General features: G+C 41.9%; 1 long non-coding RNA gene across 1 annotated transcript in view; it reads left to right on the forward strand.

Annotated features, from left to right (window-relative positions):
* LOC108586233 overlaps positions 1–13,355 on the forward strand; it is a 140,621-nt gene that overhangs the window by 75,191 nt on the left and 52,075 nt on the right. The window lies entirely within an intron of this gene.

Below are 13,355 nucleotides of genomic sequence, written 5' to 3' on the forward strand. Positions count from 1 at the left end.
AATGCGGTGTGACCTCATTTTAACTTGATGACATTTGCAAAGACCCTATTTTCAAATAAGGTGACGTTAAGAGGTCCCAGTGGTTAAGACTGCAGCATAACTTTTGGAGGATACAATTTAACCCTCAATAGTGCCTCACTCTCTAGTCCTAAACTCCAGAAAAGAAAATAAGCTTTGATACAATTCTTAAATACTTGTATTTTCATTAAAATGTTCTTTGACTATCTGAGATGGTGGTGAAAACATGACATCACTCTCTCATCAATATTTTAAAAGTCTGATTGCTCTGTTTCAATAACTAAAAATGGAAGTGCTAATAAAAGATTGTGTTGAATGAGTGGTAATAGGGCACCATACAGAAGTGCAGCCTCCTGTCTCCTGGGCTGTGAATCGATGTGTTAGCCAGGGGCTCCTTCTGAGTGTATGGGTATGTTTCTGCTCACGTAGACGTGGCCAAGTGGGATGAACTGCAGTCAGCATAGACAATTCCTAATGAGTCTGGGCACTTTAGGAGACCCATATTGATTCTCAGTTGCACGTTTTCTTCAGCTCCCAATTTCTGCCTGCTGATGGGTGGCTGCTGTTCATGCAGAGCTGAGAAATGTTGAGCCACGTTATTACTGAGCTATTTTCTGTGGTGCTGTACAGGTGGCATCTAGTTAAGATTTTACAAGGGCTGAAAGCAGTCACCATGTGTGACAGGAATGCAGATGTTGAAGGCATATTAGCCCCAACTCTGTAACCGCAGTGCAATGAGAACATGTGTCTTTCCTGATGGGTCAGAGGCAGACTTTATTTCATGAGGTCTTTGGGATTATCTGAAGATTTATACATTATTTTTCTGATAGACTCATCACAAATGCCTGAGAATGCATGTGATGAAATGGTTCTCCACAGCTCAGGAAGCCACCCTGCATTATCAAGTCTAACTATGTGACAGAGAGATTGTGGAAATGAGCTGTCCTGAACAAAAATAAAGATCCTATTTTGCTGATAAAGATCCTTAGATATAAAGTAAGACTCCCATGTTCCAGGAAAGGTGTGATGGTTTCAACTGTATCTCCTATAAAAAAGTGCTATTTGGAGCCTTAATCCCTGCCAGTTTAGAAGGTGAGCTTATTTGGAGAGATAATTTTTACAGAGTGTATTAGTATGTTTTCATGTTGCTGATAAAGACATACTCAAGTCTGGGCAATTTACAAAAGAAAGAGGTTTAATTGGATTTACAGTTCCACATGGCTGGGGAGGCCTCACAATTATGGTGGAAGGCAAGGAGAATCAAGTCGTATCTTATGTGGATGGTAGCAGGCAAAGAGAGAGAGCTTGTACAGGGGAGCTCCTCTTTTTAAAATGATCAGATGTTGTGAGACTCATTCACTATCACGAGAACAGCATTGGAAAAACACGGCCCATGATTTGATTACCTCCCACCGGTCCCTCCCATGACTCATGGGAATTCAAGATGAGATTTGGGTGGGGACACAGCCAAACCATATCATTTCACCTCTGGCCCATCCCAAATCTCATGTCCTCACATTTCAAAACCAATTGTGCCTTCCTAACAGTCCCCCAAAGTCTTAACTCATTTCAGCATTAACTCAAAAGTCCGTGGTCCAAAGTCTCATCTGAGAAAAGGCAAGTCCCTTCCACTTATGAGCCTGTAAAATCAAAACCAAGTTAGTTACTTCCTAGATACAGTGGGGGTACAGGCATTGGGTAAATACAGCTATTTCAAATAGGAGAACTTGGTCAAAACAAAGGGATTACAGGCCCCACGCAAGTCAGAAGTCCAATGGGGCAGTCAAATCTTTAAGCTCCAAAATGATCTCCTTTGAATTCCTGTCTCACATCCAGGTAGCGCTGATGCAAGAGGTGGGTTCCCATGGTCTTGGGCAGCTCTGCCCTGTGGCTTTGCAGGGTACACCCTGCCTCCTGGCTGCTTTCACGGGTTGGCATTAAGTGTCTCTGGTTTTTCCAGGTGCATGGTGAAAGATATCAGTGGATCTACCATTGTGGGGTCTGGAGCATGGTGGCTCTCTTCTCACAGCTCTACTAGGCAGTGCCCCAGTATGAACTCTGTGTGAAGTCTCCGTCCACACATTTCCCTTCCACACTGCCCTAGCAGACGTTCTCCATGAAGGCCCCAACCTTGCAGCAAACTTCTGCCTTGGCATCCAGTCATTTCCATACATCCTGTGAAATCCAGGCAGAGGTTCCCAAACCCCAGTTCTTGACTTCTGTGCACTGGCAGGCTCAACACCATGTGGAACCTGCCAAGGCTTGAGGCCTGCAGCCTCTGAAGCCACAGCCCAAGCTCTACATTGGCCCATTTTAGTCACAGCTGGAGTGGCTGGCATATAGAGCACCAAGTCCCTAGGCTGCACACAGCAGAGGGACCCTGGACCTGGCCCACAAAACAATTTTTTCCTCCTAAACTTCTGGGTCTGTGAGGAGAGGGGCTGCCACAGAGTTCTCTGACTTGCCCTGGAGACGTTTTCCCCATTGTCTTGGGATTAACATTCAGCTCCTCCTTACTTACACAAAATTCTGTAGTCAGCTTAAATTTCCCCGCAAACACGAAATTTCCTTTTCTATTGCATTGTCAGGCTGCAAATTTTCCAAACTCTTATGCTCTGTTTTCCTTTTAAAACTGAACACCTTTAACAGCACCCAACTAATCTATTGAATGCTTTGCTGTTTAGGAATTTCTTCTGCTAGAAACCCTAAATTATCTCTCTCAAGTTCAAAGTTTCACAAATCTCTAGGACAGGGGCAAAATGCCACCAGTCTCTTTGCTAAAATATAACAAGGGTCACTTTTGCTCCAGCTCCCATTGAGCTCATCTCCATCTGAGATCACCTCAGCCTGGATTTTATTGTCCATGTTATCAGCATTTTGGTCAAATAGTTATTTCATTATTTGATTATCTGGTTATTTTATATCCAGCCAGTACATGTGCAGATTTGTTACATGGGTACATTGTGTGACACTGAGGTTTGGGATATGAATGATCACATCACTCAGGTAGTGAGTATCGTATCCAATAGGTAGTTTTTCAGCCCTTTCCCCGCTTCCCATCTCCCCCACTTAAGAGTCTCCAGTGTCTGCTCTTTCCGCATTTGTGTCTAAAGCCTAACTCCCACTTGTGAGTGAGAACATGCAGCATTGGATTTTCTCTCCCTGGATAAATTCACTGAGGATAATGGCCTCCAGCTGCATCCATGTTTCTGAAAAGGACATGATTTCCTTCTTTTTTATGTCTGTGTAGAATTCCGTCATGTGTATGCACCACAGTTTCTTTATCCAGTCTACCACTGATGGGCACCTAAGTTGATTTTATGTCTTTGCTATTGTAAATAGTGCTGCAATGATGGATTTCTTTTCTAAATAATATAGAGAATTTAAACTCCGTGGCACTCTACCAGGTGAGCCATTATAACCAAAAGCTTTTAAATAGTGGTTTATAAATATATAAGCCATTGATGGCTTGTAATGGCTTATAAGAATAACCACTACTATGATTCAATTATCTTGGAGTGACAAAGTGAAGTATAACATCTGGAGATTTCACCAGATTAAAAGCGGCAAGTTTTCAACAGGACGCTCTATTGGTCAATTAGTTATCCATCAATAACAAAACCTCATTAAAGGATAATGTGAAAGGTAAAGAAAAAACTAACAAAAACCGATAATGAAGACTACTTAAGTGATCATTGATTCTCCAGACTATAGTTTCGTAAGATACCTGTAATCAGAGATATTTGGATACAGAAAAGTTAACTTAGAAAAAGGTATTTCTGAATATGATCATCCTACTTTTCCGTTTGGGGGATATCTATATATTCTAAATCCTAGTCAACTTCTTAAAAAGTTAAAGCCATGGGTCTAACCATATATAGAAAACAGAAACTGGACCCCTTCCTTACACCTTATACAAAAATTAGCTCAAGATGGATTAAAGACTTAAACGTAAAACCCAAAACCATAAAAAACCTTAAAAGAAAACCTAGGCAATACCATTCAAGACAAAGGCTGGGCAAAGACTTCATGACTAAATCACCAAAAGCAATGGCAACAAAAGCTAAAATTGACAAATGGGATCTAATCAAACTAAAGAGCTTCTGTGCAGCAAAAGAAACTATCATCAGAGTGAATAGGCAACCTATAGAAAGGGAGAAAATTTTTGCAATCTATCCATCAGACAAAAGTCTAATATCTAGAATCTACAAGGAACTTAAACAAATTTACAACAAAAAAAAACCAACCCCATCAAAAAGCGGGCAAAGGATATGAACAGACACTTCTCAAAAGAAGACATTTATGAGGCCAACAAACGTACGTAAAAAAGCTCATCATCACTGGTCACTAGAGAAATGCAAGTCAAAACCACAGTGAGATACCATATCACATCTGTTAGAATGGAGACTATTAAAAAGTCGGGAAACAACAGATGCTGATGAGGCTGTGGAGAAATAAGAATGCTTTTACACTGTTGGTGGGAGTGTAAATTAGTTCAACCATTGTGAAAGACAGTGTGACAATTCCTCAAGGATCTAGAACCAGAAATACCATTTGACACAGTAATCTCATTACTGGGTATATACCCAAAGGGTTATAAATCATTCTATTATAAAGACCATGCACACGTATGTTTATTGTAGCACTGTTTACAATAGCAAAGACTTGGAACCAACCCAAATGCCCATCAATGATAGACTGGATAAAGAAAACCTGGCACATATACACTGTGGAATATTATGAAGCCATAAAAAAGAATGAGTTCATATAGTTTATAGGGACATGGATGAAGCTGGAAGCCATCATTCTCAGCAAACTAACACAAGAACAGAAAACCAAACACTGCATGTTCTCACTCATAAGTAAGAGTTGAACAATGAGAACACATGGACACAGGGAGGGGAACATCACACACTGGAGCCTGTCAGAGGATGGAGGGCAAGGGGAGGGAGAGCGTTAGGACAAATACCTAATGCATGCAGGGCTTAAAACCTAGATGATGAGTTGATAGGTACAGCAAACCACCATGGCAAATGTATACCTATGTAACAAACCTACAAGTTCTGCACATGTATCCCAGAAATTTAAAGTAAAAAAAAAAAGAAAAAAGAAAAAGAATCATTGAGTGTAGTGGAAAAAAAAAGTTAAAGCAATGGGAAAAGTAGTTATGTGAAGCCTTGGGGAACAACAAAAAGGACAGTTTTATGTTGAAAAAATAGTATCTTACCTTTTGGGAAAATAATGCCAACATCCCACCTGTTAGATAAGCTGGGCATCTATGAGGCTCTGATCTTCCAAGTTCTGGGTAAATTGTTCAGCATCTGTATCAATCTACTGATGCTGCTGTAACAAAGACCACAAACTAGGGTCTTAAACACCAGTTCTGGAAGCTAGAAGTCCAAGATGAAGGTATCAGCAGTGTTGTTTCCCTCTGAGGTATGGGGGAAGGATCTGTTCCAGGCCTCTCTCCTGGGCTTATAAATTGCCACCTTCTCCCTGTGTCCTCATATTGGTCTCTGTGTCCAAATTTCCTTTTTTTCTATAACCACACCAGTCATACTGGATTTCATTTGATTTACTCTGTGATACGGTTTGGCTGTGTCCCCACCCAAATCTCATCTTGAATTTCTACCTGTTGCTGGGGGAGCCCATGGGAGGTAATTGAATCATGGGAGCAGGTCTTTCCTGAGCTGTTCTCATGGTAGTGAATAAGTATCATGAGATCTGATGGTTTTAAAACGAAGAGTTCTCCTGCTCAAGCTCTCTCTCTCTTTGCGTGCTGCCATTCATGTAATATGTGACTTGTTTCTCCTTGCCTTCCTTCTACATTGATTGTGAGGTCTCCCCAGCAATGTGTAACTGTAAGTCCAATAAACTTCTTTCTTTTGTAAATTGCCCAGTCTCAGGGATGTCTTTATCAGCAGCGTGAAAACAAACTAATACGGTAAATTGGTACCAGCAGAGTGGGGTGCTGCTGAAAAGGTACCAAAAATGTGGAAGCAACTTTGGAAATGGGTAACAGGCAGAGGTTGGAATAGTTTGGAGGACTCAAAAGAAGACAGGAAAATGTGGGAAAGTTTGGAACTCCCTAGAGACTTGCTGAATGACATTGACCAAAATGCTGATTATATGGACAATAAAATCCAGGCTGAGGTGGTCTTAGATGGAGATGATGAGCTCATTGGGAACTGGAGCAAAGGTGACTCTTGTTATATTTTAGCAAAGAGACTGGTGGCATTTTGCCCCTGTCCTAGAGATTTGTGGAACTTCAAACTTGAGAGAGATAATTTAGGGTTTCTAGCAGAATAAATTTCTAAACAGCAAAGCATTCAAGAGGTTAGTTGGGTGCTGTTAAAGGTGTTCAGTTTTAAAAGGAAAACAGAGCATAAGAGTTTGGAAAATTTGCAGCCTGACAATGCAATAGAGAAGAAAATCCCTTCTTTTGAGGAGAAATTTAAGCTGGCCACAGAATTTTGCGTAAGTAAGGAGGAGCTGAACATTAATCCCAAGACAATGGGGAAAATGTCTCTAGGACATATCAGAGACCTTTGCCTAAATTTAAAAAAGAAAAAAGAAAAAAAAGAAAGAAAGAAAGAAAAAGAAGTAAAACAGAAAGAAAGTCCAAAATGACAAAATGTATTAAGTTTTGATTTAAAAGTAGAGAAAACCATCAAAACCATTCAGTTAGTTTAATTTAAGAGTACTAGTTTGGTCTTCATGCAGCACCATGAGTGAAAGAGAAACATCCGCAGGCAGCCAATTGCATTGCGAGGCAACTCTGATTTTTGTCAACATCTCCCTTATATTGAGAAAAAATTTACCTCCCCAAAGTTTCAAGTAACTGTCCTGCATATAAATGAGAATCACTTCATGTTAGGATTTGCTAGAAACTTGGATTCAGGTAAAATATGTCTTAGGTGCCTGCTCCTGGGGCTAACGTGCTGGCTGCCTTCAACTTCTTGTCTTACATTCCACTTTTCTTCAGTTGGCAAAGGTGGCTCAGCTGTCTCAGCTGTAGTTGGTCTCATTGGAACATTCTCCAGTGTGGCCTTGTCTCTGAACCCAAGAGCAGAATGTGGGATTCTGACTATGGTTCTGTGCGGTGCTGAGTGGACTGGAGTGGAAGGTGATTGTCACCTACCTGAGGTGGACTTTGAGCTTCCACTGAGGCCGCATCTACCCATGCCCCATCTGGGAGGTGGGCCAGAGTGTACCATAAAAAACTGCAGGCTTTGGATTCTGCTGATAATTACATATAGTTCAGAATACAATTTAATATTATAAAACAACATTGGCAAACTATGGTCTGCAGGCCAAATCTGTTTTTGTAGATAGTTTTTATTGCAATGCAGCCACACCTATGTTACATATAGTCTGTAGCTGCTTTTCTGCTGCAGCAGCAGAGTTGAACAATTGCAGCAGGGATGGCATGACCTGCAAATACTAAATGTTCTCAGGCCCTTTACCAAAACAACTGCCAACTCCTTGTTATAGCATGTCATGTCTATGCTTTTTGTCCCCAAAATATTTGGTGATTTTATTATCTCCCTCCAAAATTGTAGTTGGATAGAATCATAAAATCGGAGAGACCTGAGAGAGCTATGGTAATCCCAGCACTTTGGGAGTCTGAGTTGGGCAGATCATTTGAAGTCAGGAGTTCAAGACCAGCCTGACCAACATGGTGAAACCCTGTCTCTACTAAAAATACAAAAAAATTAGCTGGGTGTGGTGGCACATACCCATAGTCCCAGCTACTGGGGAGACTGAGGAAAGAGAATTGCTTGAACCCAGGAAGTTTCAGTGAGCTGAGATCATGCCATTGCACTCCAGCCTGGGCGACAGAGCAAGACTCTGTCTCAAAAAACAAAACAAAACAAAACGAAAAACACAAGGCTTTGAAATCTTTTTTAGATGTGCATTTATTTAAATGAATTATTACTCTGTCAAAGTTAAACTTATTTTGTAGTTTGGAGCAGGCCGAAATAAGTCACCTCTTCCTTCCAAGGGAGGCCTTCAAATCTGTGGTTGCTATGAGGCTTTCCTTTAGTTTCCTCTGTGGGTGGACCATCTGCTGGTATAAAGCAATCCTTTGAAAGGAGACTTCTGGGCCCCTCCTGGTACCCTGGCTTCCTCTCTCTCTCATCAAGGGTTCTCAGTTGCATGGTAGAGGTGTTCCCCGGGTACCTTCTAATTTCAGCTTTCTAGCTTTGGCTCATTGGCACAGACCTCAGTGAGTTTCTCATTTTGTACTTTACTTTGGGTTTATTAGAAACACCAAGTTTAAAGTTAAGACAAGCTCTATCAAGGTAGCTTATTGAACTCTAATAAGTAACCTGGTTTTCTAAACCTGAGTGCATCTTTTTTCCATAATATTTTTATTGCTGTAATGAAGTTGTGACCTATGAATGCTATACACATCAGCTCTCTCTCAAAAAGAGAAAGTAGAGAGAATAAAATTGATTCAAAAATGTTTTTATCTCTGTCTTTCTCTCTCTCTTTCACTAACTGATTTCTACCTTCAGAGCTGCAGATCTTGGGGGTTTGTCTGGCTCTCCAGAGGCACGCAGATGCTGGGGTGATCCACACAATATCACTTACGACCTGTGATACTTTAAGCTTTGCTTCACACTACAGAATTTCATAAAAGATGTGTATTACAGCTTAAATTGCAGCCAATTTTAGATTAAATGAAGTAGGGTGTTTTGGTGGTGAACAGATAATTCTAAGAAATAATCACATTTAAATTTATTTCTGCTCTGGGAAATATTCAGTGAATTGGAAAAAACCATGATGCAATAAATTTTAAAATAGATCTTGCTATGAGGGTATTCTGATACTTCTGGCAACATACACATTTCTCCCCTGTATGATAATTGCAAATTCATATTAACACTTGGACTCAGTCCCTTGACAGCTGTGAGAACACAAGCCTTGCAGGATTGGCTGCTTAAACATCAAACTGTTTTTCAAAATGAAAGCCAAAGAGAAGATTCATAAAAATGAATTGCAGTAAGAGTAAACCCATAAGGAGATAGTAAATATTTTTAAAAATCACTATGCCTTAGTGAAGAGAACTTGTGAGGGCATTAAGCTGGTCTCACTGACTGCCTCCCTTCCCTAGCTGTGGTTACTCAGTGGTCGGGAGCCTATATAGAGTTGAAGTCATTATTTGTTTACCCTTTGGCTGTGCAGATGATTGTTTGCCCCTCAGAGGCAGAAACCATGTAATCCGGTACTATGATTTTTCATGCACCCTATCTCCCCAACACTCTTCTGGAGAAATGATCTAGTAATCTAGTAATAACAACCTAACAACTAGATTAGTAAATGTCTCCTGAATGGAAAAGAAAAAAAAACAAAAAAACAAAAAAACAAAGGATGATAGTTAGGTAACTGATGACCTTAGGTAACTGATGACCTTAGCAGAGATGATTTCAAAAGACGGATGGGAATTACCGAACTTGCAGTTTGAGGCTGGGTGCAGTGGCTTATACCTGTAATCCCAGCTACTTGGGATGCTGAGATGAGAGGATCACTTTGAGTCCAGGAGTTCAAGGCTGCAGTGCACCATGATTGTGCCACTGCACTCCAGCCTGGGAAACAGGGGGAGATTCTATATAAAAAGAAAAACAAGAAAGACAAAGAAGGAAAAAGAAAGAAAGAAAGAGAGAGAGAGAGAGAGAGAGAAAGAAAGAAAGAAAGAAAGAAAGAAAAGGAAAAGAAAGAAAGAAAAGAAGAAAGAAAGAAAGAAAGGAAGGAAGGAAGGAGGGAAGGGAGGGAGGGAGGGAGGGAGGAAGGGAAAGGAAAGGAAGAAAGGAAAAAGTAAGGAAGGAGAAAGGAAGGGAAGGAAGGAAGGAAGAAGGAAAAGAAATGTAATGGAAGAATTGTTTAATGAAAGGGAATGGAATAAAGAAGGAAGGAATGGAAAGAATGGAAGAAGGAAGGAAGAAAAGGAAGGGAAGGAAGGAAAGGAAGGGAAGAAAGAAGGAAGGAATAAGGGAAAGGAAGTAAGGAAAGAAGGAAGGAAATGAAGGACGGAAAGGAAAGAAGGAAGGAAGGAAGGAAAGGAAGGGAAGGAAGGAAGGAAGGAAGGAAGGAAGGAAGGAAGGAAGGAAGGAAGGAATGGACGGGAAGGAAGGAAGGAACGGAAGGAATGGAGGAAGAGGAATGGAAAGGAAGGAAGGAAATGGAATGGAAGGAAGGGAAGGAAGGAAGGAAGGAAGGAAGGAAGGAAGGAAGGGAAGGGAAGGAAGGAAGGAGAAGGGAAGGGAAGGGAAAGAAGGAAGGAAGGGAAGGAAGGAAAGGAAGGAAGGAAGAGAAGGAAGGAAAGGAAAGAAGGAAGGAAGGAAAAAAGGAAGGAAGGAAGGAAGGGAGGACGGAGAAGGGAAAGAAGGAAAGGAAAGAAAGAAAAAGAAAGGTGATTTGCAGTTTGGTCAATGAATGGAAGGGAAGAGATACTAGATACTCCATATGGTGACTGTAGAAATCTGGAAAGTTGACAGGAATGAAGGGGAGAAATAGGTCAACTGTATAAGAAGGAGAAGGAAGGATACAGCTGAGGAAATCATTATTTTTAAGACGGTGAGAAATCGAGTACGTTTTTATGCTCATGGAAGGGGCCATGGAAAGGGAGAAACAGCTCACACAGCTTTCAAAACTTGAGGTTACAAGGTAAGATAAATGGGGTCAAAGGTGCTAGGTGAGGGAAGATCACTTATCATGAGAAGAGATGTTAATATTCTCTATGATGGGAAGACGTTGATGAATTACTGAGGTTCAGGATTTCTGCAAACTCCACTAGCTGCCTGTGGACATCGGTGCAGAGGCCTCAGGGAGACAGAACTGGCAAGTCCAGCAAATACATGTTTCACTTATTATTTTCAATGTAGGCCCAAACGGTCAATGTTGGAACACGACCTGATGAACTGGTCTGGTGCAAGTGTAAAATGCAACATTTTGGTACCAAATAGGACAGGAAGGCCAAAGCACCCAGAATGAAAGCCTCTGTCTCCTGCTTCCTTTCACCTAGGTGCTCCTCTCCTTGAGGCACTCCGTTGCTTCCCTTTACCTCCATAGTTTGTGGAGAGATAGGATGTGGAAACACCAAAGGAAAAGCGCCTTGGGAGACACTGCATCCTTCTCCTTGCACAACTTGTCTAAGTCATGCATTTCTTTCCTCTCGCCTTCTGCGAGTGGTGCTGACAGTCCTTCCAAAAGGAAGAAGTCTTCCCAGGTATTGGCTGTGTCCTAAATAGCTGAGAACTGAAACTCGCTAAGTGAAAGGCTTAGTAGACATTAATCAAACCAAAAAAGAGAGAAATTATGATATACAGAGAGAAGGATTTAAAAATAGCGTATCAAAGAAGAGAAATCTATGAGGAAGAAATTCTAAAAGAAACAGTTCTCAAAGGAATTCACCAAGTGGATTCTGCAAGTTTTTTTTTGTTTTGTTTTGTTTTTGACAGAGTCTCTATGTGCAAGTTTTAATCTTCACACTGAGATGTCTACCAATTGCACCATGATGGACCAACAGTGACCCTGACAGAGTAAGACCGTGTGAGTCTTATTCTGGCCATTCCATATAGAGGAGTGAGTGAACCTCTGAATAAACCAGGGGTAGGGTAATGACAAAAATTATAAATAGATTACCTGCGGATGGGAAAAGCAGTGACTGGAACATGGAAATATTGATTGGGAACAGCAGAGAGTCACTAAAGTACAGTCGCATACTTACATCCCATTCATTCATTCATTCATTCATTCATTCATTCAATGCTGAGTGGATTTGGATAAATGTTTACTCAAGACATACCCTGTGCCTCTCTCCCCTGTGCCTGGCAGTGAAAATGCTCATGAAATGATTCCTTCTGGGCCCTTGAGGAGTGTCCAGTCTAGTGAGAGGGATGGCTGAAAAGTAAGTTATAGCATAGTGTCACATGCAAAATGATGGGTTGAATAAAAGTACTTATTCCAGCACCAGGGGGTGAAGAAATGCTTTCCTGAAAAAGTCATCTAATCTGGGAATTGATGATACCCAGTTAGGTAAAGCAAAAACAAAAACAAAGTGGTAAAAGTGTACCAGGTCAGAGGAGGAGGACAGGGTGCAGAAGAGAGGACACCAAGGCCCAGAGGAAGGCCAGAAACTGACCCCTCCTGAAGACAAGCATGGCCGGAGCCCAGGATTCCAGGCGGTGACTGCATTTGATGAAATTGAAGAGTTATGCAAGGCTTAGATTTTGACTGGCAGCAGATAGAAATCTTTAAATTGATTTGCATTTTTGGAAGAATCCCTCGGGATTAGCTGGGGTAGAGATTGGAAGAAGTGGACCAGTGACCAGAGACTATCCAGGGGGACAGGTAAGAGGGGCTGCCCCATGGTTGCATCCCATAAGGCAGATAAAGGCAGCACATTTGTTCATAATAAGAAAGTAGACTTGACAAGAGGGTCTTTTTTTCTGGCGGGAGGGGTTGTGAAATCTGGCTATAGACTAGTTTTACTTGCTTGTATTTGATTGAAAAGGCTCCATTATCCTTGCCCAGGAATTTTGATTTCTGTTAGCATCCGCACAGACAGGCAGAGTGGAGGGGCCGTGTGGGGGCAACCATAGGCTGACAGATGTTTAGGCATGAGTAGCTATCAGTGAAACAAGATGACTACATTTGGTGCAAGATTAAAACTTGCGTAGGCACTGTGTGAAAATTTCTATATTGGCTTCAATTTCTTAAGCATCTGCTAGATATTTTACATATTTAATTGTGCTCCCCCTCTGTGTATGAGAAAAGGGAATCTCGTGGGAATCAGGCAAGGTTCTCAGCCAACTGGTTGTAAGTCGTGGGTGAGAGTCAACATCAGGGGCGTCTAACCCTAATGCCTGTATGTTAGGGGAGAAAAGAAAGCCTTGGGCCCACCTCGATTCTCCCACTGGGAAGGGAGCTCCTGTGTGAGTGCTGCTTTCTTCAGCCTCCTCACCGGAGCCTGAGCTGGATCTCTGGAAGAAGGAGCTGGTGGGCTTGCTCAGCCTTGTCCCTGTCCTCTTTGGGGGCATCTGCTGCCCAGCGTGTCTGCCCTACAGGTCGTCATCAGGAACGAGGGTGATGCTCCAAGGGGGCATCTGCCCATTTACTTCTCTATTGGTGCAGAGTCCCTGGAGGGGCAATGGGTGGATTGTAGGGGAACCCTTCCGAGACCCAACCCCTGGGTGGGATAGTCTGTGTTACACACATACTGGTTTGTGTGTTCCCGTTCCTGTAAGTGACTCTGGTACCAAAGTTCCGCCCTCCTCCTGCCCTGGATGACGTCACTCACCATGACCGCAGCCCGCTGATGTCAGGCCCTT

This window comes from Papio anubis, chromosome 5 (assembly GCF_008728515.1).
Source record: "Papio anubis isolate 15944 chromosome 5, Panubis1.0, whole genome shotgun sequence".
In the NCBI taxonomy this organism is placed as follows: Eukaryota; Metazoa; Chordata; class Mammalia; order Primates; family Cercopithecidae; genus Papio; species Papio anubis.